We start from the raw sequence: 27,758 nt of genomic DNA on the forward strand, positions 1-27,758 counted from the left end.
CGGGGGGGAGGTGGTAACGACAGGAGGGGAGTGTGGGTTCTGTGTGGTTCTGGGTCAGTGCTTCCCTAGATGTCAGCTGCTGGCTGTTCCTGGATGAGGAGATTGGAAAATGAACGTGTTCACACTGCAAGATTTGGGCAGATACTCAGAATTGGGGCTCACAGGGCACTGGGCCTGTAGAGCTGGGCTAACAGACCGGGCCAAAAGCTAACCTGAGGGCTGTGCTGGTGACCGGTGAAGACGGAAGATGCCAACAATAATGTTGGCCTTAGCGGGTGAGCTGGCTATGCTCCTTTTCTTTGATTAAATTCAATGAAGTGTCTACTTTTTGCTTGGAGTGAGGACACTAAGTAAGATATCATCTTTCCCTTTAAGGAACACATGATTTAATAGAGGAGATAAAACACAAAAATAAGTAGTTTCAATAAAATATGGTAATTCTCTTGAGGATGCCATGCCCTGGTGCCTAATTCCACTTACGGGAGTAGTTTGGGGTGTTAAGAATGACTTCCTAGATGTGAGGACCCCTGAGTTCTGTATTGAGAGGTGGCATGAGGTGGCAAAAGAATTAGTAAGGAGAGAGGGCCGCCCAGGGAGATAGACAATCAGAGGAAAACCCACAGAGGCTGAAAGTAGCACAGTCATTTGGAGAAAATTAAAGCTTCTGAAATTGTTGTAACTCGAATTTCAGGAGGCGAAATACTAGGACTTGGATCTGGAACAGTGGCAAGGATCAGATTGCAGAGGTCGTACAGACCGTGTTGAAGACCTATTGCTCCCGTGATGGGGAGACGTTGAACCTCTTCATCTCTACGTGGTTATTACCAATGGGACTAAACTACATTCAGAGCAGAGGCTGCTGACTTGTTGTGAAAACTATAGTGTAAACAGAAACATGGAACATGCTGCTGAAGACCGAGGTCAAGGCCAAAACCCCGGAGTCCCTGGTAAGCCCTTGACCAATAGCAGCGTCCTTAGTCGGGCCAGGGCTCAGCTAAGGAGTGGGGGAACCCTTAGCTCCAAAGGTGGTTTTCTTCTCCAGATTATGAAACATGGAATCATATTTTCAGAATCCTCCTAGCTCCTTCTTCAATATTGTTTATCCTAGCTCCTGCCCTCCAACACAATTTTCCCCATTGTCTGGGCCTTGCTTTACCTCCAAAGAATTAAAAGGCAACGTTTTCGTTGTGGGAGGAGGGATGGGTATACCCTGGCATTTTGGATGAGTCATTTCTTATCCGTTTACCTTTAAAAATAATCTTGCTCTCGGTCCAGTCTTGCCAGATGATGAAAGGCACTTTGAGCTTTTAGAGGACAAGGGACTCCTTTCCCTTTTTAGCAGCTTCTCTTGTTTATATCAATGCCTCATTCCTATATTTCACTCCTTCTTGCCACTCTTTCCATTCTCAGCTGTCATTGCCATTTGTTTTAGCAATAAATAAGGAATGAAAGGCAAAACAAAACAGCCCGCCACGGTTGCTGACAATGATAAGTCTGTGGGGAACTTTTTTAGAGGCCTCGGAGGAGAGACTCCGGTGGTTTCTCAGCCCACAGGTTTCAGCTGCGCTGGGAACAATGGCTCTTCTGCTTGCCTCCAAAGGACAAGATGAGACACGGGCCTTGTTTTTTTCTTTCTTTTCCAAGCTTCAAACTTGAGCAAACAATCTTTACTTAACCCATATGGAAAACTTGCAAACACAAACACATTCCTCCTCTCCTATTAGTGCCGAGATGAAAAGCAAACTTCAAATTAGTTAATGTTCGTGTAGTTAAGTGGTTCCTATTGACTGGGAATACGTAGGTGGGGGAGCGGACTTGGAGAGGGGCTTTTGCTTTCGGGCCAACAGCGAAATGAACGCCAAAATCACTCAAATTGCGAGAGAAAGTTCAAGGGGAATAAAAGCACAAAGAAATCATGTAGGTGGTACAGAGCCTTGCCTGGGTTGTATGTTGGAGTTCCCGCTCCACATGGCGTATCTGGGTGGCACTGTGACAAATGGAGGCAGACTTTTGGGCAGGGACCATCCTGTTCCTTGTCATGGTCGATGAATATTTATGGAACAGTGCTTTATAGGGGCGCTTGGCCGCCACCACACAGTTTTATTTGTTCGGCAGATTGAAAACTAGTTCCAAGCTCACCCTTGGTTCCCTGAAAAGAATGTCTGGGCTTCCAGCAATGAGGTGGCCACATCATTCCTATTGGAAGACATGACTCTCTTGTTCCATGGCAAGAATGTTTGTGCACAACTTGAGAAGCAAACCAGTCGGGAACTGAACAGTCCGTACAGCAAGAATCTTGGGAAGGTCCGCTGGGGTGCTGAAGTTCAGTAATTTCATCCTCGTACCTGCACTGAAGTATTTGAGGAAAATTCAGGATGACACTATCCTGGTGAATAAGAAAAGCCAAAAAAAAAAAAAAAGGTGTCAAATATTTTGAACAATTGAAAGCTGGTTTACTCGTGCGATAGCCAGCAGTCAGGAGTTTGATTTAATCCCAGAAGGCGTCTTCTCCACTAAATCACTGCATTCACCATGAAAGATCACTGTTATTTCACGGAGATCAGAGGGGTTTTAACTATGGGCCCATGTCCGTGGAGGGGCATCGGGGAGGTACATAGCTGGGTATTTTTCTTTTTCTTTTCTTTTTCTTTTCTTTTTCTTTTCTTTTCTTTTTTCTTTTTTTTCTTTTCTTTCTCTTCTCTTCTTTTCTTTTCTTTCTTTTTTCTTTTCCTTTTCTTTCTTTTCCTTTCTTTTTTCTTTTCTTTCTCTTCTTTTCTTTTCTTTCTTTTTTCTTTTCCTTTTCTTTCTTTTCTTTCTTTTTTCTTTTCTTTTCTTTTCTTTTCTTTTTTCTTTTTTCTTTTCTTTTCTTTCATTCTTTTCTTTTCTTTTTTTTTGAGAGAGGGAGAGCACAAGTGCTCAAGTGGGGCAGGGGAACTGAGGGGCGAGGCAGAGGGAGAGAGAGGGAGAGAATTTCAAGCAGGCTCCATGCCCCATGCAGAGCCCAAGGAGGGGCTCAGTCTCCACCCTGAGATCACGACCTGAGCCAAAATCAAGAGCCAGTCACTTAACTGACTGAGCCACCCAGGCACCCCCTGGGTATTTAAATTTGCTAAAATTCTAGGCAAATTTCATGTATGTGCCTTTGTGTGTATGTGTGTGTGTTTGTACTTTACTCAGATTTATTGCTTTCATCAGATTTCAAAGGGATTTGTCAAACTTAAAAAGTAAAACCAAGGTTAGAGTGTTTAAGTAGAAAAAGGCCTCAGAAATAACTGGCCCCGTGGTTTTCAATGTGCTTTGCTGCGCTCAAATTCTCATGTTCACGAGATTTACCTGAGATGCTCGTTTAAAGATTGCTGAGCCCCACTTCTAGCTAGACAGGCTAAGTTAGTAGATTGTGGAGGCAGGGCCTAGGGTTCTTTTTTTTAATTTGAAATTTATTGGAGGTTTTTTTATTTTAGTTTATTTTTTGACTGCAGGGTAGTTAACACACAACGTTACATTAGTTTCAGGTGTACAACGTGGTGATTCTACAAGTTTATACATTATGCTGTGTTCACAAGTGAAGCTAGCATCTGTCATCATACAACACTATTACAATACCATTGTAGAGTTCGGCTTTTTAAAAAATATTTTATTATTTTTTTAAGATTTTATTTATTCATTCATGAGAGACACAGAGAGGGAGGCAGAGACACAGGCAGGGGGAGAAGCAGCCTCCATGCAGGAAGCCTACGTGGGACTCGATCCCGGGTCTCCAGGATCACACCCTGGGCCAAAGGCTGTGCTAAATCGCTGAGCCATCAGGGATCCCTTAAAAAATGTTAATTCCAGTGTAGCGAACATACGGTGTTATATTAGTCTGAGGTGTATGATACAGTGATTCATCACTCTTGTATATTACTCAGTGTTCATCAAGATAATAGTAGGCTTCATCCTCTTCACCTCCTTCATCCATCCTCTCCCCTACCTCCCCTCTGTAGAGCTCTGCTTTTAATAAGAAATTTAGGGATCATGAGCTGAATGGACAAGCCAAAGATTATACTCTGAATGCTAAGTGGACTTAAGAGATATAGGGAAGGGTAATGGGCAGGGGCCCAGGGTTGGTAGAAATCACTTTCCCTTCAAACCAGAGCAGCTCTGTCTCTTTCTGTTTTGCATATTGAGCTTCCCTGTAAAAGTTCATTTGAACAAAGAGCATGGAGGTCACTGACATAATGCAGCACCCTCACACTGCAGAAGAGGAAACAGACCCCGAGAGATGCACTGGTGATGCCAAGGTCGCAATAGTCGTTCGTGGCAGGATTGAAACCAGAACCGAAACTCCTCTGAGTCCTTGTCCAGGCCTTTCCATCATGGCTGATTCTCCTGAAAGCCACAAGTTGGAGTTAAAACACCAGTTTTTAGCATATTATCTGGAAAGGAAGATAAAAAGTATTTCACCTTTCTTATCCTGACAGAGAAGGAAGTCTTCCTGCCTTGGGATGTTTAAATTGGGAGAGAATCGGGTGCTCAGGAGGCCCATGGTTATAAAGGCCCCGGGGCCCACGTGACCGAAAGTAGCTTCCTTTTGTGTGCGGCCAGTCTTGCCACCCAAGAGACGTTGCCTCTATAATGGTCCCACGAAAGCAGCTTAGTGTTAGGCCACCCTGTGAGTTCTTTTAGTCATCTCTCTCTATATAAAACTGAGTCTTTTGTCTGAATATTATCTGGTAATTAATGGCTTCAAGGTGATTTGTCAAACTTGACTTTAGGATTTCCAACACGGTATAAAATTTCAATTGAGTTTATTATTGGGGAGGAGGAACACTTAGCATTCTTCATGGAGTTTAGAATTGTATTCATTTAGGAAGGTAAACTTCAAAAGTTTTCAAAGCACAGGCATGGTACAGTTGGGTGGTAGGATCAATTAGCCAGGCTAACAGGAGTTGTAAAACCAGTCTGAAAATGTTTTCCAACTTCTCTCATGACTTGTGATGCTGCCGCCTTCTGACTTATAAAAACAGTTTCTTTTCTTTGTTCTCAATTTCCATTTTGGGTTCTGGCCAGTATTGAGAACTAGGAATTGCAAGGCTGGTTTACAAAACCATCAAAAAACTTTTTTTTTTTTTTTTTTAATGTCAGATGCTGTTAACATGGAACATGCAGCGAAGTGTTATTTATCCAGGATGCAAATAACCAGCCCCATAAAATAAAACCAGAACGATATTTTATATAGTTTTATGCAATGACTATTGACATTCATAATCCTGACCTGAGGCCCTGCAGATTCTTGATGTGCCTAACTCATCAAAGGAAGATTCCGCTGTAATCAGTCACTGCTCAGTGCCACGTACATCTCAACATATTTTATTGTAACATGGAGGTCTTGGCATAGACGTGTCCAGCCAATGCTGACATGTCAATGCCTATCCCAAGGCCTGGGCGCATGGACCCACTTGTACTCTAGTTGGGAAAAGGAAGGCCTAAGCAGCACTGTACCAGATGCAAAAGGATTTCATCCTGACAGGAAAGGGTTGGGTGTACAAGTTCGTGAGGCAGATCAAGCTATTGAAGAAGACTGTTGGCTTTGTCTTGGAGCAGCCGTATGAAGTTAGTTTCTTTTGGAGCAGTGCCAGAGGGCTAGAAGATGGGGCGATGTGCCGGCTATCTGTGGCCCTGCCAGATGGGCTCTCTACCCTTTTCCATCCTTCTCCGAACCTCAGAGATGATCTTGGGCTCTCTTGTCCTCTGGCTTCTTGGTTGGGTTTGGATGGGCCACTAGTGAGAGACAAAGAGTAGAGTGAGGTCATTACTCTGCTGTTCTCACTCCAGTTTCCTTAACATCCCCAGACCAGGTGTTTCTCTCAAGTGAAGATTATAGCTTTGTGGGTTATCTTCCACCCTCCTCTCTGTCTCTCCGGGTTCCCCATTTGGCTGTCTCATCTTGTCTCGTCTTCAGCCCTGGACGTTGTGATGATGATCCTCTGTCAATTACTTTGGGGTCGTGCACTAGACCATGTGGGTTTTCTGTATGCTCCATGGTTGCTACAATGCAGGCAAGAATGCTTTTTTTTTTTTTTTTTTTTAAAGATTTATTTTAGAAAGAGAGTAAGAGCATAAGTGGAAGGAGTGGCGAGAGAGGGAGAGAATCTCAAACTCCACACTGAGCACGGAATCACCAAGAATCTTTTTATTAAACTTGCTTTAATGTTCCCAGTTTGAATATGTCGTCTGTTTCCTGGTGGGACCCTGACCGACAGGTGTGTAATAATGAGTCCGTAAAATGAAAGTTGTGTCATTAATAGTTCGATAAGACACTGAGAATATGCAAGGCAAGGAAGCTCTGCGTCTTACTATACACAGGAGAAAGCTCCTTTCTGGGGATGTGTAGGCTTTGGAATTCACATTAACACATAATTTCTCTGAACCCAGCCGTCCCAGTTACCTCTTGTAAGGGTTTGCGATACCATCACTATCTAGCTCTGGTCTCTTTAGATAAACAGGTTTGCTCAAATAAAGTCACCCTAGAGATAAGTTTCAGGTCCCGCAGACAAAAGTACTGTTTTCAGATTTCATTTATGCCATCTTCCACTCGCCTGCTTCACTCCGACCCCAATTTTTCAGATTCCTCAGCTTCCTCAGTTTCTTCTGATTTGCCATTACAGTGCCGTTTTTATTACTAGTTTATCTTTTGATTAAAGACTGTTTGGACTAATGTCCTGCCTTTGACCTTGGCACCTTTCCAGCTGTTCATGTTTGTTGAACTCCTGCTGTGGCCAGGTATTTTGATCAATGCTTTATATGCTTGATCTCATTTAATCCACGCTAACAACATTATAATGTAGATATTATTATTATCCCTATTTTACAGATGAGGAAGTTGAGGCCTGAATGGTCATATGATTAATAAATGACAGAGCCAAAAGTTAAACTCAGGTCAGCCCATGCTGGTAAATTCTATGTGGTATTTACCATTTGACTCTCCACAGTGTTACTACAGGAGGAAAATTAAGTGTAAGTCCTATATTTTTGACTGGCTGAATTTTCCTCTAAGGACACATATTCATAGACTTCTCCACAACCACACTATACTGAAAGTAATCAGAAGTAGAAGGTGATATGGGGGGAGTGGAGCTTGTTGGGAGGAGTGGAGCTTGTCACACCAGGATTTCCCTTGCTTTGAACTAGATAAGAGGAATGGTTTGTGATGAAACCCTATATTTTAGCAGATAAGTATTGAACCATTCATTTATTTACTCATTTCTTTAATTAACATACTGAAAAAAATCTTTTATTGTGGGCTGAATACAAGGGATAAAGAGATGGAAATGACACAGCATTTGCCCTCAAGAGGCTTAAAATCAAGTGAAATAAATAAATATGGGAATGTATAAGTGGAATCTAATTCCTATAGATTTAAAGACCTCTTTTTCCTTCAGACATGAATACAGCTCCATGCAAACTCCTCGGAAGAAGCTATTCATGTAAGTACAGGGGTGATCCTGTTACCTTGAGTGAAGTCTGGAATCAATATATGTACATGAGCAGCGTATTAGGGCTCGCCAGAAAAACATAACCTACTCCTATATCTATTCTCTATCTGCATATCTATCCTATCTATCTATCTATCTCTGTGTCTATCTATATCTGTCTCTATCTCTATATCAAGAAAGATTTCTCTTAAGGAATTTGCTCAAAAAAAAAAAAAAAAAGAAAAAAAAAAAAGGAATTTGCTCACATGCTTATTGATGCTGATCAGTCCAAAATATGCAGGCTGTGCTGGCGGGCTAAAGACCCAAAGAAGAGAATTCTTTCTTTCTCAGGAGCAGTCAGTCTTCGGTTTTACTCAGGTCTTCATCTGATTGGATGAAGCCCACCCACCTTATGGAGAGTGTTCTGCTCACCATAAAGTCCATCAATTTAAATGTTAATTTCATCCCAAACGCCATCATGGAACTCTTCAGAATCATATGTGATCACATATCTAGGCACCGTGGCCCAGCCAAGTTGACACATAAAATTAACTATCACAAGTAGGCAGAAGGTGCCCCAGGAACCAATACAATTAGTCAGAGCTAGGCTCTGAAGACGACATAACCCCTTTTCTCCTCACTAGCTGAAATACTCTAATTAAGCAGAGTAAGCATGAGGTAATGGATTCAGGAGAGAAAGCTCTAAGCTACTGCACTGAATTCTAATTTTTACTTGCTTCCATCCTCATCCTCACCCTCCATCCTTAGGATGTTCCCCTGTTCTGCTAGGTCAACCAGTCATTATCTCTTATTGACCAATGCCTGGGATCTATGTCTGGCAAGGAATAATGTGGTATTGTAAAGATTTACTAGGCCAAATCCAAATCAAGGATCATATGTGTCATTTACTCATTTATTCATTCTTTTATTCATCTACTTAACAAAGCTTTATTAAGAAAGTACTAAATGCCAAAAATTCTTCTAGATTTTGGGAACTGAACAAGCCTTGAACAAGATGGATGTAGTTCTGGTCTTTATGGAGTATACTGCCCTTGAGGTAAAATGGATAATAAACCAATAGTTGTTCAAATAATTACTTTATAGATGTAATAAATAGCATGGAGAAAAAGTACAGGGTACATGGCAGGATAACACAAGAATTAGTAAAACCAGCAGACACTGGAAGCTGATAATCAAACCTATTTCCTTATATCCCAAACTAGTCCATAAAATCCCATTTATATAATGCTCCATAACCTTTTCCTTATGGCTTGAAACACATGAGTATAGTGACTCTGAAAGCTATGTGTTGAAAACAGCAGAACCACACATTGGAAGCAGCTTGGGTTTCCACCAAATGCCAGAATTGAACTGCTACATGTAAGAAATGAATTTATATTGGGCTTGGCCACAGTAATGTTGGTATTTGTTTATTCTAAGCTAGAATTACTGTAACTAATATGGAAACTAATTCTGAAACTTGAAGTGCAGTGCTATCTATGACAAATATTTAAAATAGGTGACATTGACCTCTTAGGAGTCAGAAAACTCTAAGAGGTTGGAAAAATGTGTTATAAATTTGAACAAAACTTGGTAAAAGCATTGCTTCTGATAATTTGAAGATAGAAGCTGGACCTAATGAGCCTGTAGTTTCAGTTCTCAATCAAGGATGATTTTGCACCCCAAAAATGTCTCTAGACATTTTTGTTTGTCATAGTTGGAGATGTCGGTTGTGTTACTTGTATGTAATGGGTAGAAGCCAAGGGATGCTGATAAATATCTAATAATGTATAGAATAGATCACTCCAATAAAATCATTATCTGATGTAAAATATCAATGATGCTGAAGCTGAGAAACTCTGTTCTAGGATATGGAGTTAGAAAGATTCAGAATGATCATGTAAATTGGCTTTTGCTTCCATCTTTCATCAAGATGTTATTAGAAAAATAAAGATAATTCCAGAAAAAAAAAACTGGACAGTTTTCAGAAAATAAGGAAATATTGAAAATCTCAAATTTTGAATTCTCTAAAAAATCCTGCTTTTAGAGAGAGACCTCAAATGATAACAGATGAGATCTAAAGAGGTTTTGAATGACAGTGGCTAATTTACACAGAGCCTTGGAGTAAAGAACAGATTAAGGACATGTGACCTTCCCACCCAAGTCTTTGATTCCAGCTGGCCTCAAGATATCTGCTATTAATTTGAGACTGATTGCCCTGGAAACTTGGAAGCAAAAACCTAAACCAGCCTTGAGAATTTTATCTAGGTAAGAACTTTGGATATGGTTACTGGAACATGTAACTGAATGGAAAATAGATTAGAAGCCTGCCAAATATTTGAGGAACAGATACTGTGAAAGAAATTTTCTTTAGTAAAGCAGTTAGTATTATTTTAATGAGTAGTTACTTATTATTATAAGGGGCACAAGTCTCTTTGTGGAAATAGCATTTAAGTGGGTACTCAAAGATAAAAGGCAACAATCAACAAGTGAAAATTGTAGAACATTGTATATTCCCTGATGCCAGGAACTGAATGAGAGCCAGAGAAATTGAGATACAGTAAATTAAGGGGGACATAATGATAGATGAGCCTCTTAGGTAGGATAAGAACATAAAGGGCTTAGAGATTATGGGGAGAATTTTGGTAGCCTGGGTCTTTTTAGGAGTTTTTCCATTTCATCTAGGTTGTCTGATTTTCTTGGCATACAGTTGCTCTTCACATTTCCTTATAATTCTTTTAATTTTTCTTTTCGCAGTTTCAATATGTCATCCCACTGCCTACTGGCTTTCATAACTTTGATGAGGAGTCAGCTGTTAATCTCATTGAGCCTCCTTGACATGTGATGAGCTGCTTTTGCTATATTCGAGGTTCTCTGTCTTTGACACTGACACTCAGAGCTGAAAAACATGTGAAGACACAGGGAGAAGACAGCCATCTGCAAGCCAAGTGGAAAGGTTAAGAGGAAACAAGCCCTGCTGATACCTTAATCTTGGACTTCTATCCTTCAGAATTGTAAGAAAATAAATGCCCATTTAAGCCCCCCAATCTGTATTATTTGTTATGAAAGCCCAAGCAAACTAACAAACTAATATAAACTCTGGCCTAGGCTTCATGCAATTTAATTCTTTCTAAGTCATGATTTTCCTCCTCTGTTAGATAATCAGTGATGAAAACTAATGTGTATGTTACTGTTAAAGAGTGGCAAAGAGAATAAGGCCTTTGTTTTTCTTTAACTGATCTGCCTATTTTCAGGAAGTACCTGCTTTTATACCTAGTTAAAGCAGATGCAGACTTTCTTTGTGAAATACAATTCTTTTCTCCTCTCTTTGAAAAAATAAATATCTTCTGAAGATATATTTTTATTTGGTTGAATAATGTTTAACCTTGTTTTGCAAATAATCACTTGCCTGGAATATTGCTGATGGTCATGAAAGTAGCAGAGAACACTTGATTTATTTTACTACCCTGGTTGGAAAAACATATTTGGTTAGTTTGCACATTTTGTTGAATTGATTTGAAGCAATTATGCTTTGGTTTATAGTTTTTTTCTGAGAAGATATATTGGGCAAAGAAAGTGGGATGAGAAGTTAAATCCCACTTAGTTACCAAGTGGCCATGTTGTCTTGAGTTAGCTAACTGGATTTTCTGAGTCTACTAACTACTTTGTAATATGACATCAATCTCATGGTTGCCTGACCTGGTCATTCGTTCATAATTCAAGAAATAAACAAGTAGGCACTGAGGACTGTATTAGATGTTGGTGACTCAGTGGAGAACAAAACTAGCCACAGTCTATTTTTGGAGCTTACATTTTAGTGGGAAAATTAACATTTGTCAGAGAAATACACAAATAAATATAAAGTTGCAATTTTGCTAACTCCTGTGAGGCGAGAGGCATGGTACTTTGAAAGCTTATCATGGGACTGGAGAGGGGGCAGGAGAGGAGTGTATTTGATCTAATCAGAGTGTTTGAAGGTCTCCCCAAGGAATTGATAATTGCCCTGATATCTGACAGATGGATAAGATGCTAACTAGGTCACTGGAAGGATAAAAAAAGGCAGTGGATATGGATATGATATGTGGTACTGTTTTCTTATTATCATTATTATTATTTAATAAATGGATGCCTACTCAACTTTTTTTTTAACCTAGTCAGTGAAGTTACACTGTGTCTTATGACAACTCTTTGTCTTCAATAAATCTTTCCAATCTTGAAGTTGATATACCCACAAAAATTCATATTGTCAAAGTAATTGCCACCTGCCACCTTTATGAGAAAAAATAGCAAAAATACAACAACACAAAACAAAACAATTCAGTGTAAATCATGGCCCTTTTACATTTTTCTTAATCTTGCTACAAGTAACCATTCTCTATACTTATTTGATAAAATAAGTTTCATATCTGCTGTATTTCTCATATTAAACCTGAATTACGGAATTCTTTCTGTACCTAATCTCATGTATTGGAAAGAGAGTCAATTCTCTTCAGCTTAATCCTACTCAATTGAAAGCCTTTGTAATAACATACATTATTTTTGAAGACTTATGACCAGTAAACTGCATACTTCAAAAATGGACCATCTAAGCCCAATGGGCACCATTTAACAACAAACTGTCTGATTCCCTAATACCAGGCAATTATATAAGGACTATCCAAACATAATAAACTACCTTTTCCCCTCAAGGGAGGACTTAAATGGATATTCACTTATTTCTGCTCCTTTCATATAACATTGTTACTTTCCCATCTGAATTGAGACCAAGTCGGCGAGATGGGTTAAGCTCTTCTAACTGAGAACAAACTGAACCCAGATGTGAACTGAGGAAGGTGGGCCAATTTTGCTTTCAGTCTTGGCAGAACCAAAGGGCTAATTTTTTCAAAGCTTTGCAGTACCTGGCAACTCTGGGTCAATGCTATGAAGGTTAAGCTCACGAATGTTCACTTAGCAATTCTCTGATAATAACTTTGCCATCAATGGACAGAAAAACTTAATTTGTTTTTTCTTACTTTGGTGATATATTTCTGGAATGTGATTTTACTGTATATATACTAAATAACTAGCTCTTTAGATCATTCTAAGCTGGCTTAACTGAGAACTTTTTAAAATTGAAAAGAAATTGAGACTTTTCATTGGTAAGCAATTCTGAAGCAGAGATAACTTAATGGATCTTTTTATTGGCCTAATTTTGAAAGGTTTGCATAAAAATGCCCCTGTACAGAAACAAAAATGGAAGCCAATGTTTGACATGGTAACGGAACTGGGATGAGGTGGAATACTTGCCTCAGATCTAGTGGCTTAAATTGAGTAATTACTGGGGTCTGACTAGTGGACTCAGAATGCTGGAATGTTTGGGAAAGATGGAGACATAGGTGAAAGTCTACTTTCATTTAGGAGAGAGAGACTTTAAGATCAATAAACAGCACTTAGTTGAAACCGCTAATGAGTTACACAACGTATCTCAGAAATCACAAGTTTATTTTGCTTTTGTGAGAACTTAGAATAACTTGTGGCTGAGGCTGTCAACACACTAGACCACAGTCTTGTGGCAGCCTCTGGTTTTTCTAGTGCCTGAGAAGTGTAAAGTTCCAAGACAAGAGCCGGAGCCCTTTCATCTGAAGCATGCAGCTCATCAGCTCCAGGATGGAAAGCAACTCGAGACGTACCATCTCAAAGCACCAAGGATGTAAGATTATGAAAGCCAAGCTCTTGATATTCCTTCACATTTCCAGCACTCCCACATTTAAAAAAAATATATACTCTCTTCCAAAGCTGACATTTTGAAAATGTGGAACACAGACTTTAACCCTGAGCTCTTCTTCTTATTTCTTTCCCCCCCTTTTTGTGAATTAATGAATATACTTGAAAATAATTTGTGTTGTGTGTTGTGTCTCCTGCCCCCTACTACAAGGATGGGGCAGAAGAAGAGACAATAAAATGGAATCTCAAAATTTACTTTTATTCTTCTGTTTGGCATTTATTGAAGACTTCAGTAGTCCTGGGGGGGGGGGGGGGGAGGTTATTTCATTTCTCTGACTCTAAGATTTCTCTTTAAATCGTCATAATTGTTAGCTCTATACTTGGAACAATATGAGTGCCCTCTGGTGGACAAAACGTCATTTTAAAGTTTTGTGTATATGGACTGAACATGGGTAAGTATGGAGAAAGTAAGTCTTATGTTTCAAATGTCCTCAATGAACTTCTGAAATCCCTGAAAAATTAGTTCCTCATGTTCTGGGGTGGTGACAGCTATGAAAATAGTTCCATAAAATAAAGGGATAAAAGACAAGCTGGGTTAGCACTCCAGGTCCTATTTGCCACCAAAATAGTGTCTTGGAACAAAACATAATTTGGAACTTGAACAGGGAACTCAAATGTCTAAGGGAAGGCTATAACCCTACTTCTTGGCCATCAATGCCAAGATCAGAAATGCTCTCATTAAGAATGAGACAGTAATGAAACAACTTGGGCACAGGCAAAGCCTCTAAAGACCTCTAACTGTTGGCATTTATAGTTAAAATTCTTTAAGAAAGAAGGGAAGATCTTGAAAGAAAGGTGGCAGGGAAGGAAGGAGGGGGGAAGAAAAGGAAGGATGGCTGGAGAAGAAGGAAGGAAGAGAGGGAGGGAGGGAGGAAGGAAGGAAAGAAGGAAGGAAGTTCCTACAGTTCCTACACACAAGTTGTGTAACCCTTTCACATACTCAACTAATGCAAAAGACTTAAGCCAATGCAGCCCTTTAAGGGCCCATAAAACATGTTTTCTCATTGTTTATTCAGATACTCTTTACCTTCTCTGTTGGATGATGACATATTAAAGCTAAAGACAGACTACCTGGTTCTTCTTTTGAAACTCTCTTGACTGTTTTACCTACTACAAGGATAGCAATCTGATTTAAGATTCCCCAAATTGACAAAGCCCTAGGATTATGGGCAGTGGTATGCTGATAAATGTTTAACAGTTGGTTATCCAGAAAAGAAAGCCCTGTTCTGTAACATTTGCCCATTCCCGTGGTGTAAATAATTTCACCATGGTTGATTTCAAGATACCAGCACAATATTAGTGAACGTGTAATTGAGAAGAGATGCATGCAGTTGACTTTCACAAATCGGTACAAGGAAGCTCCAGCCTGCCACTACATAGCAGAGTTTTAATTATTTTTTTCCTGTAACTTTGACACTTTGGAATCCTGAAGATATATTATTTTTGTAACAAGGAAAGGAACACTTAAAAGTCATTTGAAAAATTGACCCCTACTGAAGAAATTATTTATCATAAAACATATCTTCCAAATTGACATATATCCCACAATGTTTAATGCTCTTTAGAATATTTCCAAGCTCACTATGTCACTGGAGTCCTGTAAAAATTCTCTACAGTAAACAGAATAGATCTAAATACTACTACTCAGGAAGGGAGGAATGTGAAGACCCAGGGGGTTGCAGCTATGGATAGGACTGATCCTAGAATTCTAGTTTTCTAGCTGTTGATCCAGTGATTTCCGTGTTTTATACAGATATTAAAAAGAAAATTTGTGACTAGAATTGGTGAATCCAAAGTGCATACACAATTTTCACTCAATAATGATGTTTATTCTGTTCACTGCCATGGACAGAAAGGATTACCTGCAGCTTTCTCTTTAAGAGACTTCTGATTTCACAAAGCAAATTCATGCCTAGATAGTGCAATGCTAGCACTGCTGGACTCCAAAAGGATTACAAAAGCCACTATCCCTCCCTAGTCCCATGGATCTGGTAAGGAAGAGTAGAGTCTGATTATATTTCTCACTTCATCTTTCCCTCTGTTTAATTCTTTTGTTGGTACAATGTTGATAGAGTTTTTGGTAACTCATTTCTGTAAATGATCTTCATATCCTTGGGTGTAAGAAACCTAAGTGCCTAGTTTGAGTATCTCCAAGACCACCCCAAAACACCATGCCATGTGAAAATCAGTAGCTTAGGATAGTGGAGAGAGAACGGACCTGGGAATCAAGAATATTGCCTCAGGTACTTATTGTGTGACACTCAGCCAGTCACTCAATCACTCTTAATCTGTTTCATCTTTTGAAAAAAATAATGCCTACCTCATAGGAAAGTTGAGAAAGCGAAATAAGATGATATTGATTAAGTGCTTATAAAATACCTGGCTTTTTTTTTTTTTTTTGAGAGAGAGATGGGGAGGGGCAAAGAGAGAAGAAAGAGAATCTTAAGCAGTCTCCACACCCAGCACAGAGCCCGATCTCATGACCCTGGGATCATGACCTGAGCCAAAATCGAGAGTCCAGCACTTAACCAACTGAGCCACCTGGGTGCCCTAAAATACCTGGCATATTGTAAACATTTACATATGGTAAAAATAAGTAGTAGCAGTAATAACAACAACAATAATACTATTATTATGTATTTATATAATTATATATTGTATACATATAGCTGGTAGCAGTAGCAATAATAATAGCAGTAAAATGTAATAATACTACATATGTATATAATTGTAATTATTATTACTCAAATGCTTAACTGAATATCTGACATTTTTATAATAGGTGCCCAATTGAGATTAGTTTCCAGGCAAGCAGATAATCAAATAGCAAATGCTAAAAGACAGAGAACGATGCACAATCTTCTTTACCCCGAACTACAAATTTCTATCAGGAGCAATTTAAATGCTTTTGTATTTTCTCTATGGGTATTAGTATCCATTCATTCATTTCCTTGGCTATTTTTAATCTTCCTTTTCCTGATAAGGGAAAGTCTCAGGTTAGGTGAATGCAGTACTGCCTCCATGGAGGAGATGATGCTTTACAAAAATTAATTCACTGTTTGTCAAGCCCATGATAAATATGTTGGACATTTATCAATCTATCTATTATTATCTACTTATCTATTGATCTACCCACCTACCTATCTTATATCTTCATCATTATCATCATTAATCTAACCTAAATCCAGGCATCTGGTGGCTAAATCCATCTCCATGCTGACTTGTACTCTTAGGGACTTATACTGATGAATAACTGATCAACTAAAACAACTTATTAAAACTCCTGATTCTAAAAAAAAAATAAAATAAAATAAAACTCTTGATTCTATAGAAATGCTTTTAGATCAGTAAAATGCCATTAGATCAGTAGATCAGTATCCAGTCTTGATCAGGAAGTGTTTTTTTTTTTCTTTTTTTTTTTTTAAATGAATACCAAGAAAGCAAAACAAGAATGCATTTCTATTCCATAACCATATCAGGGACTACGGTTTTCCTGGAATTTGGAAATTTTGGCTGAATTCAACCATTTCTGTGTCTTTTTAAAAATTATAATTTTTTTTAACTATGGAAAGAATGCAAATTTATTAAAGAGTTTGAATACTTCAGAAAAGTACAAGCAAGGTAGTACAAATCACTCTTAGTTCTACTACCCGGAGAAAACCACTGTCCACATTTTTTTGATTCACGTGTATGGGTGGTAGAGTGTATGTGTGTGTTTGTCGGTATACATATGTTTAAACATTAAAATTTGTATTTATTCCTTTTGTTTTAATCTAATAATACATGAGGATAATTTTTTGTGTGTCATTTAATATTATTCTGTGGCCTCATTCTTAATGATGGTATACCAGTGTATTGTGGGGAGAAACCATGATTTATTTGAATAATTGGCTGGTATAGGACATTTCAAGTATTTCCATCTTTTGCTATTTAAAAATGCTGAGATGTATATCCTTATTCTTGATTATGAGTTGGCACTTGCTTTTAAATCGATGACTTAGATGTAAGTATATTAAGGACTACCTCAATCCTCTGATGCCTCCTCTCAGACCCAAGATTTAGATCTTCCAACTATGCTACTGCTGTATTTGGTGATATTCAAAGTTGCCCCCTTTCCTAGAGTTAATAGCAGAAAAAAAAAAAAAAAAGGAAAGGAAAAAGTGTTTTGAGAGCTGGCTTCTTTGTTGTAGCCAAGGGATATATCACAAAGAGAAACAAGAAACATCCTAGAAGAGGGTTTGTTTTATTCCTTGATGATGGCGTTTCTCCCAGCATCCTTGGAGAAATCCATTCCTTTTCCTGCCTAAGTGGTTGGGTTCCCTGCAAGAAACAGAACTGCTCATGCAGATGAGAAGGATGTAGTCAAGGCAGCCATAGCAGGTGCCACTAGCACAAAGCGGGTGGTAAGAGCATATGTGAGCTCAGTGTTAGAAAGAGCCTCGGCAATGAGTCAGAAGACTTTAATAAAACCAGACTTCAAGGCACAAGAGCCAGCTGTGCAATGTGGCAGCCCTGGAGGCAGTACTAAAATCCTGAAATAGTCATTCCTGGATTATCAACTCTTCAGGGATTGGTGGTCAGAACTAAACCTATATTAATATGACATGTTTACAATTAATTGTTTAAACTTATTTACAATTATCATTATTTATGCTTATCACTACTTCTCAGATGTATTTGTTTAAATATAGTAAGCACTCCATAAATAGTATTTAAAAAGAATTCATTGCTCTCAAGATTAAAGAATATATAATGATGTATACAAGAAAATATTCCAATTATTAAATTATATATTATACAAGTGTAATTTTTAAATTTTTTTTACATTATATAAGTGTATGTGTGAGTGTAAGTGGAATCACACACACACACACACACACACACACACACACACACACACAGTTTAACTCTTAGTTTTCCAAATAAATAGCCAAACAAAGAAATAAGTGGTAAATCAGTCTGGGTCTAATGAAAAGAGACAGAAACCACTAAGTAATTTCAACAGGGAAAACTTAAGATAAAGAATGATCAGCTGTATCTGGAGGTTGAAGTAAGAAGACATTGTGTAGTAAGAAATAAAAGTAACTTCCAGAGAACATGGGAATGACATATATAAGGAGCAGCCACTACTCTGAGGGCTGAGGTAGTCCCTAAGGAGCTGTAAAGAATTCTTTTCTTCTTGTATCAGACTGAGTATTAAGAGTCAAATGAGGGCTAGACAAAAGAATTCACAAGAGTAAATTCTAGAACTTCAAAAAAGTTGGTATGATGTAGTTCTACATATTGATTTTTGCTTTCTTTGCCTTTGTTTTGGCATCAAATCTAAACAATTGCCGTCCACACCACCGTCAAGGAGCTAACTCCCTGTGTCTTCTTCTAGGAGTTTTGCAATTTCAGGTGTCACATTTAAATCTTTCATACATTTTGAGTTGACTTTTCCACGTGGTAGGGGTTTAGTTGCATTCTTTTACATGTGGGCTGTCCAGTTTTCCCAACGCTATTTACTGAAAAGACTTTTTCTGCCTTGTATTTTCTTATATCTTTTGTCATATGTAACTGACCATACGCGTGTGGGTTTATTCCTGTACTCTCTCTTCTGTTCCAGTGATCTATGTCTGTTTTTCTGACAGTATCATACCGTTTTGATTAATATAGTTTGAAATCAGGAAAATCTGATGCCTCCAGCTTTGTTCTCCTTTCTCAAGATCACTTTGGCTATTTAGAACCTCCTACGGTTCCACACAAATTTCAGGATTGTTTTTTCTATCTCTGTAAAAAAGTGCCAGTAGAATTTTGATAGATGACTGAGGTTGACAACCATGTATTACGTAATTGAAGTTTGCCAAGAGAGTAGAATTTAGATGTTCTTACCAAATATGTATTCGTACATGTACGGGGTGATAGCCGTGTATGATGGGTGTGTTAATTAGACGTGAGGGATCCTCTCACAGTGCCTACGCACAAAATCATGATGTACACTTCAAACATCTTACACTTTTATTTGTGAATTATACCTCAGGAATATTGAGAAAAAAGAGAATTCATAAGTTGGCGATTTCTAATTATCACTCGATTTCTTAACCGTCAGTGTGAACTTGGGACAATTCACTTACCGCTTCTTTTCATTAGTTTCTTCATACACACAATTACAGTTAAAATCCTTCACTTTGATGATTAAATAAGATAACTTATTTATAACAAAGCACTGTCTGTATAAAAACTGATATCATTTATTAAATACCTTCCCTGCGCCAGGCATTTTTTTTGACACTCTTATTTCTTGTAAAAATAAAAAAAAGACTCCTATATTCTCCTTGTCTCATTTCCTTAAGACTCTGATGGAGACAAGAACACATCTGATAATTTACTGTGGAGAATATATATATGTGCGAAATTGTCTCTCTCAAGTCATATATTTGTATTTGAAAGTGGGCCTAGAAGTCTTCCTTGCTAAACACCTATTGAACAGAATTGAGTTGACATATTTAATGCATGGTATGCTATCATCAATTATTGTAAGACATTTATTAGTTTCATTATTATTAATTTTATTTTATTTTTTGTTATTTTTATGAGTCACTCGATATCCACTTGCTTTCTCTATTCTCATAGATACCCATCCCATTCTAATGTGTGTATTATATTTCCTTCCAATTTATCTTGCATATGTTCATTTGGATATATGTTTGTCCTTGAAAAACATAGTTTGTTGTTTTATTAATAATATTTAAAAAATATTAATGTATTGTGTTATAGATTTAATTTCTGATTACTTCTTTTAAAAATTTGAACCTAGAACTTAGATATATCCGGTTTTGTTGATATAGTGAAATGTATTACAGGTTTCTCCTGCTCTCTGAAAGTTCACTTATGCCACTTTGCTTTTACAAAAAAACAAACAACAAAACAAAACAAAACAAAACAAAACCTACGTTGGTACCTGTTTTCATGAACTGAAAGAAATCTGAAGAGGATTTTACCTTTATGAAATGATAATTGCTTCTTCGCTTTATGCTATTTTGGCTTACAGAAGATTTCATAGGAACATTCTGCTTTTCAGTCAGTAGTGCTGCATCAGTTCTGAAGACTACCTGAAGCAACGTGTCCCATTTTATTCATTTATTCCCCTTCCAGGTAGACACACGGGCGAACTCAAACTCTTGACTATTCCAAACAGTGCTGCAGTGAACACACACCGCGGTAGACTATGGCTGCTCGTCAATATTAATTGACCTTCTTATGGAGGATTATTCTTCTCCACTATGTGTAGTTTAGACTTCGTTATGTATGTTACTGTGATTGTAAAATGCGAGCAGAAGTGACACCTGTCACTTCCAGGTTGAGACATGTGTAGCGTCTGCTTTGCTTTTGTCTCTGTGACTGGCAATGTTCCAGATAATTCCAGCTCCGTCAGCCTGGGTCCCAGAGTCAGAGTGATTACTATGATCAAAGCCATCATGCCATCGAGTATAGGAAGGACACAAACGAAAAATAAGCTTTGCTGTTATAATCTAAGACTTGGGAGATGTTTGTCACAGCACCAAAACCTATCCTATTTGAGTTAGAGACTGATGTCATGATTCGAGGAGACTATAACATTGTTTCCTTGAGGGAGGGTTGAGGGTATTTCATAGAAAGGAGAATGAACTCAATATTTGTGACCATGGAGCTGAACGGTGATTGTCATTAGGATTGTTCAAAATACCAGTTTTGTTAATCTAAATATAGGCTAGGATTACATTGTCATCCAGTTTGGATATGTGTGCTCATGGACTTGGTGTGAAAATTTCTCTGGCCTATATATTTAGGAGCCGAATTGCCAAATTATAATCTATGTAGCTTTTCACATACCCTTTAGCAAAGTGAGAATCCTCATTTGTGATGCTCTCAGAAACACTCTACATATCCATCTTTCTAACTTGTATCACTCTTTCGGGTAAAAACTGATCTCATTACGACTTTCAGGATCCTTCCGAGTCTTGGTGAGATTCACTGCCTGTTCAGTTAATCTTAATCATTTCGTATCACTGTCTATGAACTCTATTGATTTAATTTTTGACCACTTAAGCATTGTGTCTCTTGTGGTTTTCATGCTGATTTTTGGAGTTCTTTGTATTTTTTGGATGTTAATCTCTTGTCAGATTTTGATATTGCAAATATCTTCTCTCAGTCTGTCACCCATCTGTTAACTTTGACAATGATGTTCATTAAACAAAAATCTTTAATTTTTATGTAATTTCATCGATTTTTCTGCTAATAGCCTGTAATTCAGATTCTTTTTAAAGAAATCCTTCCCTAATCCTAAAGTAATTAAAAAATCATCTCCTACCTCAGCTCTTATCATTTTATAATTTTGTCTTTGTCATTTAGGTCTTTAATCGATCTGAAGTTTAATTTTTACATAAAATGTGTGAAGTGGGAAATATGACTTATCTTTTCTTGACACCATTTTCTAAATAATTCATATTTTCCCCATTGATCTATAAGGTCACCTCTATCATATAGTAGATTCTTATAGTAAGGGATCTGTGTCTAGGTTTTCTACCATTTTCCATTGTTCTATGTGTTAATTCTCTACCAGAACCACCCTGTTGATTACTATGACTTACCAATTATTGGTCTAAACATGGTGTTTTTTCTTCATTGAAAACTTTAGAACAAATTTGTTGCATTTCTCAGTGTTACTTAGATAGGAACTACATTAAATTTCTGTATCATTTGGTGGAGTTAACATGTTTACAGTGCTATCATCCCCATGAATGATGCTTATTTCTCTATATATTCAAGTTTTTTGGGGAGAGGCAGGAGAAGACATTTTAAAATAGTTTGAGTTTTTTCTCCACAGAAGACTTGAGCACTTTTATTAGTTTAATTCCTAGACATGTTTGTTTGTTTTTTCTTTGTTATTGCCATATTATTTGTTGGTTATTACTGACAAAGATGTTACTGATTTGGGGGAATTGATTTTGTCTCTGGCTACTTTGGTCAAATCTTATTAGTTCTTTTCTTGTTTTTTTCACGTAAATATATTATTTTTTAAGTCTTTCAAAAATCGTAGCAACTTTGTATCCACCTTTCCGATTCCCATCCCACTTCACCTCCTGCCATCTTACTAGTTAGGCCCTCGAGTAACATGGTAAACAACTGAAGTGATAGTACATGTCCTTTTCTTCTCCCAGCCTCAAAAGGTATAAATTTAAAATTTTATAATATGAATGATGTTTGCTCTAGTTTTTTGGCAGGCTATTATTATTATCATTATTTTTATCAAGTTAACAGTTTTTTCCTATTTCTTGTTAAGAGTTTTTTTTTTTAAATTAAAATAAAATGCATTACTTTTATCCAATGCTTTTTCTGTATCTATTAAAGCAACCATAGAATTATCTTCTTAAATGCATAGTAAATTACATTCTTTGTTGATATTTAGCAATAGAGTAACTTACATTTTTGACTGATATTTAGACATCTAAAAATTTCTGAAATGAATGCTGCTTGCCTTATTTTTTTTTAAAGTATGCTACCAAATTTAGTTAGCTAATCCAGGATTTTCACATCCATGTTTATAAGTGAAGTTGGCCCAAATTTTCTTTTCTTTCTTTATTATAACTTTGGTTATTTGGTTTAAATATAGAGGTTATGCTATAGCCTTTCAAAATGATTTGGATAACTTTGATTGCTGTTACATTTTCTGGAGCAACTTGAGTATATGGTAGTTTATCTGTTTCTTTAAAGTTTGCTTAACTTCACACAAGTGTCTTGGTCTAAAATGTTTTGGGGGGGAATGTGGAAGAGGAAGTTTTAAAAAGTATTGTTATCATAATTTCTTTAATGAGTTTGGTATATTCAAGAGTTCTGTTTCATCATATGCCTATTTTGACATTTTGTATCTTTTCCAGGATATTTAATAATTTCATTTATATTTTTAAATGTAATTCAGTATGGTTGTTCAGTTGTTCATAGTGTTTTACAGAAGTCTAAAAATCTCCATCATTTTTGTAGTTATTTCCTTTTTAGAGAAATTATTATTTATTTGCATTTTTGCTCCCACAAATTTATCAGGGTTTTTTTTTTCCTATTTTACCATTCTTTTTAAAGAACCCTCTCTTGGTTTAGTTAACAATATCTTTTCCCCTCTCTTGTTCTTTATTTCATTGATATCTAACATTTTTATTACTTCCTTCCTTTTTATCTCTTAGGGTTTACTCCTTTGCAATCTTTTTTCTAGCTCTTGAGTTGAATGCTTAGATCATTTGTCTTTAATAAAAACTGGTTTACTGAACAGTCTGATTTCTGCAGGATATAAGCATGAAGCAGTTTTATTGTCAGTTTCTCTATTGCTTCCTTCAGACATTCTGCACTGTGTCCCCCTTTCCCATCCCTTGGTAACGCCTCTGGCAGCTCCCGTAGTTTCTCAGTCATTTTCACATATAAAAAAGTCCAGTCTTGTTTAGAGTAGTTTAAAAATTCAGTTTCCCTTTCATCTAATGTTCACCATCTTGGTAGCCTTGGCCATGGTCAGGCCACGGCCTGGGTGGGGAGGAGTGTCAGTTGCTTCTTCACTTCTCCCTCCCGTGTTAATTCTAGTTTCTCTGGTGTTGGCTTAGAGACAGAGATTAGAGAAAAGGTTAGAAACCAAAACGGAAGGTTTTCACTTTCTTTTTTTAAAGATTTTAGTCATTCATTTATTCATTTAGAGAGAGAGAGACAGACCACGTGCACACTTCTGTGTAATCTTTCAGAAGCTCTGTGGGGCGGGCCCCCACTGCACTGGGTCCTGGCTGGGTATACTTGCTCTGCCATGGCATGTGTTGACCCGTCCCACCTGAGCTCTCAGAAATACACCCTACAAGAGGCTTCTTGCTGGAGGACACTTTACCTTGGCTGATAGCTCGTTTGATTGAGGTAGTTTATACCCAGCTACTTTCCTTAGTGTCCGTGTAACTTAAGGAACACTCATACATATTGGTATGAAAGTGTTGTCCATTGTGGTGCCTTTTCAATTTCATGGACTGTCCCTCTTTTTTTTTTTTTTTTTTCAGGTTTTATTTATTTACTCATTTGAGAGAGAGCATAAGCAGGGCAGAGGGAGAGGGAAAAGCTGGCTCATTGCTGAGCAGGGAGCCCATCCCAGGCCTCTATCCCAGGACCCTGGAATCATGATCTGAGCAGAAGGCAGATGCTTAACTGACTGAGTTACCCAGATGCCCCATGGACCATCCCTTTTAACATCCATTTTTTTTCCTGTCATATTTTTTCTTTCTTGAATAAAATATTGTTATCTGTTTTTCTCTAGGTACGGCTTTAGTTAGCTACATTCCACAAATATTGACATGTAATACTTTGCCTGCCATTCTGCTCAAATTGTTTTAAATTTCCTTCATGATTATTTCTTCTTTCTCTTCTTCTTGTTCTTTCTTCTTTCTTTCTTTCTTTCTTCTTTCTTTCTTTCTTTCTTTCTTTCTTTCTTTCTTCTTTCTTCTTTCTTTCTTCTTCTTCTTTTCTTCTTCTTCTTCTTCTTCTTCTTCTTCTTCTTCTTCTTCTTCTTCTTCTTCTTTCAGAGAGAGAGTACACATGATGTGAACAGGGGCAGGGTTGGGGGGGGGGCAAAGAGAGAAGGAGACAGAGAGAATCCCAAGCAGGCTTCACACCCAGCACCATGGAGCCTGATGTAGGGCTAGATCCCATGACCCTGAGACCGTGTCCTGAACCAAAATCAAGAGTCAGACATTTAACCAACTGAACCACCTAGGTATCCCATTCATGATTTTTTCTTTATCAAAGACTAAGTTAGTAGTATTTAACTACTATAAATATTGTTATTTTTTTCTATTAATTTTCAATTTCATCATATTTTAGTAATTCATAGAAATATAATCTGTGTGATGTTGGCTCTAGATATCATAACACAAGTGATTGACTCCAATATGTATATTTCAGGCACCACGGGAGGGCACAAGGGACAAGATCTGGTCAGGGAACATTTGTATATGGTGCTGACTATGACTCTCACAGGAGGGCGTAATGAACCAGAAAGCTATTATTCAAACTTCTCCACATGGAAAGATGGGGAATCTGAAGCTGACAAGAGAAGCAAGGCTCGAACATATGGGAAAAAAGCTTCCTTGCCAATATTAATCCCAGGGGTAAATATTTGGTATATTCAATGTCCAAGGCACCACAGTAGGTCTTTGGGAGATTGAATCTGTAATTGGGGACTGTGGCAGAAATGGCCTAGAAGTTCACTAAACAAATTTCCACTTCTTTTTGTGCACACTGCTAACTTACTTTCTCGGCTCACCTATACTTTGGTGAGGCCAGGCAACCACTTGTCATGAATGGAAAGTGAGAAGCGATGTGTCACCCCTAGAACAAGGCTGTCGAGAGTTTAGCTTCTCTATGCTCTCTCTCTTCCTTTTTTGCCAGTGGGATTCAGAGGATCACGTAGAGGATTCCAAGGCCCCAGGAGATGGCCCCGCCAGAGGGAAGGAACAGCCTGAATCCAAATGACGAGAAGAGCGGAGTCTGCTTCCCCATCTCCCTTCCTCTGCCCTATTCCTACTAAGTCACACTGGATTGTGGTATGAGAAACACACGCACAACACACATCTTCATTTGGCTAAGTCCCTGAGATTATAGGATTGTTTAGTGCAACAGCTCTCATTTACCCTGCCGAATACAAGGAATGTATGAACCGGTAGAAAAAATAAGACAAATATAGAAAATTACAATAGAAATTGGGAACTGAGATGTACCATGTGAGAGATGAAGAAGAGTTTCAGTTCCTTTGGGAGAATCAAAGAAGAATTTATTGGAGGAAATGATAGCTGAGCCAGGTATTAAAATTTAGATAAAGTGTAGATACTTGGAAATGGGAGAGGCAGAGGAGTGGGTAATTATTTCAGACATACAAATAAAAGAATAAAAAGAGGAGTATTGGGAGGTGTGAATAGGTCACATATCACCTTAGTTTGAGTGGCAAGAGAAAGGGAAGAAGGTGAAAGGGATTGTAAATGTAGAATTCTGAATTCCAGTCAAAACAGCTAGAATTTTATTCAGTAGGGGTTTCTTTGTTTGTTCTTAGAATAGAGAATCCTTTAGCGATAAAATCCCTAATCACAGCAATGCATAATAATAGATAGAAGACACAGGGAAAAGGTTGTACAGATGAGGTTGGAGAAGACGTAGAAGCCAGATCGTGGCTCTACACTCAGGAAGGCGGGTTTTTTCTAAGTTGTAGGGGGCATCCTCAGGAGGTTTCCTGCAGAAGGATGTTATGATTTGATTTGCATGTTTAAATGAGCATAACTGCTGTGTGGAGAATGGACGGTAGTGGGTAAGAGTGGAGGCAGGGCACGGATTGGGAGGTGATGACTGAACTGGAGCAGGTCTTCTCAAAGCATTTGAAATCCTGGTTTTAGTATATTCATTTAGGAAAAGTAATGCGTTAGCAGGTCAAAGCACGAAGGTAGAAAGGAAATATATTCTCATAACTCCTCGGAGTAGAAGTACAGAAACAGAAAACTGGATGAATAAATGAATATATAAATAATCAAAGCTGTAATAGGAAAATGAAGCTAAATGGTCTCTTCTAGTCGAATGTAGGTCGTTAACATCTCAGAAAAGCTGACTCCGATCACCCTGTTTAACCCAACCAACCCCATCCCACTTGCCCTACTCAGATCTCCACCTCAGATAATATAATCTACTTTCTGCATTCATTTATTGTTAGTCTCTCAAACCCTTTCGACATAAGGCCCAAGAAAACAGGAGACTCATTTTTTCCCCCCACCATTTCATTTTATCTCCCGCATTTAAAACAGTGCTTGGGAGAAAGAAGGAAACATTTGTTAAAATGAATGAATGGATGGATGAATAATAACTGATTATTCACGCTAATGTATTTTCCTGGGAAAAACACGTTGCTACGTTGAAAATCTTGAAGGCTCAGGAAAGCTCGGGCGTCACATCTAAGAGTTATTCTTCAATAAAGGAACCCAGCATGGAACAAGAGTGGGGAAAGCAGGAGCTTTCGAATCACATATGTGTGTATTCAAAGCCTGGCTTCCTCTGTTTCTGGGCGTGTGATTCACCTCCGTGAACCTTATCCCTCATCTGCAAGATGGTATCCTTGCTCTTACCAAAATCTAATGTATGTAAAGCCCAGTACTGACTAACACGTCCAATCCCAATTTTTAAAAATCATCTCTAATTCAGCGAACGTTTAAGGTCTTCTAGAATTCTTCTCAGGCTTCACGTTTCATATCCGGAAAATTTGGCTGTGACTAACTTGTATATCTGCCTTCGTTTCCTCCCTTCCCCACCCGATTAAAATAAATAATTGCATCCTTTTCCCCTTTGCTTTTCTTGAATCTTGCTTCCTACCTACTATACCACACGGAGCCAGTGAAAACTTGTTTAACTGCACGGCGTTGCCTAGCAATGTCATGCTCCTCTCATGGTCTCACTCTGGGATACGGTAACTGGACTCCTGCTACTAATTCTTCCATCTTCATATTGTTGTATATCCGGCCTTTTAATGAC

General features: G+C 38.0%; 1 long non-coding RNA gene across 4 annotated transcripts; it reads left to right on the top strand.

Annotated features, from left to right (window-relative positions):
* LOC119877371 lies at positions 1-26,587 on the top strand. Of its 4 annotated transcripts, none has more exons than XR_005375893.1 (6): positions 1-275; positions 692-947; positions 6,073-6,242; positions 7,422-7,466; positions 8,440-8,511; positions 10,212-13,353. It is a non-coding gene; the product is annotated as an uncharacterized LOC119877371 (long non-coding RNA). The 4 variants fall into 4 exon arrangements; XR_005375891.1 differs by lacking the exon at positions 6,073-6,242 and adding an exon at positions 9,502-9,722 and having other exon boundaries at positions 3-275; XR_005375892.1 differs by lacking the exon at positions 6,073-6,242 and adding an exon at positions 25,641-26,587 and having other exon boundaries at positions 14-275; positions 10,212-10,468.
* The last annotated feature ends 1,171 nt before the right edge of the window (positions 26,588-27,758 follow it).

This window comes from Canis lupus, chromosome 21, assembly GCF_011100685.1.
Source record: "Canis lupus familiaris isolate Mischka breed German Shepherd chromosome 21, alternate assembly UU_Cfam_GSD_1.0, whole genome shotgun sequence".
Classification (NCBI taxonomy): Eukaryota; Metazoa; Chordata; class Mammalia; order Carnivora; family Canidae; genus Canis; species Canis lupus.